Source organism: Egretta garzetta, unplaced genomic scaffold (genome assembly GCF_000687185.1).
Source record: "Egretta garzetta isolate BGI_Z169 unplaced genomic scaffold, ASM68718v1 scaffold1391, whole genome shotgun sequence".
Classification (NCBI taxonomy): domain Eukaryota; kingdom Metazoa; phylum Chordata; class Aves; order Pelecaniformes; family Ardeidae; genus Egretta; species Egretta garzetta.
Window position 1 is genome coordinate 325 of NW_009258565.1, and position 477 is coordinate 801.

Consider the following 477-nt stretch of genomic DNA (forward strand, 5'->3'; position numbering starts at 1 on the left):
GGCAGGAGCCGCACGCACACGCAGGCACCCCCTGCCCCAGAGCTGGGGGAGATGATTGAGTTCTTGCAGCCGAGGGGGGAGCGTTGCCCCACGCAGGCAGAGGACAGCACCGTGTCCCCCGCGCACCCAATTATTGCGTGAGGTTGGCGGGGGCTTGGGGCAGCTCCGACACGGGGCGGGGGGAGCGGGAACCCAGCACCCAGGAGGAAACGCAGCACGGTTCACTTTGCACCCATAGGGGCCGCATCCTGCACCGGGGAGGTGGGATCACCTCTGGGTTGGCCAAGGTGGTGGTGAAGGTCTTTGTGCCTCCTCTTCCTCTTTGCTGGGCGCTGTGAGGCCAGTGTCCTTCCCGGGGTGCCACTGCCATGCCCGGCTACTGGGGACGTGCCTGAACAGGGCCACTGGAGGCTACTGGCACATGGGTTGGGCCATCCCTGGTGGCCACCGCAGCCTGGCTGAAGAGGGGGTGCTTGG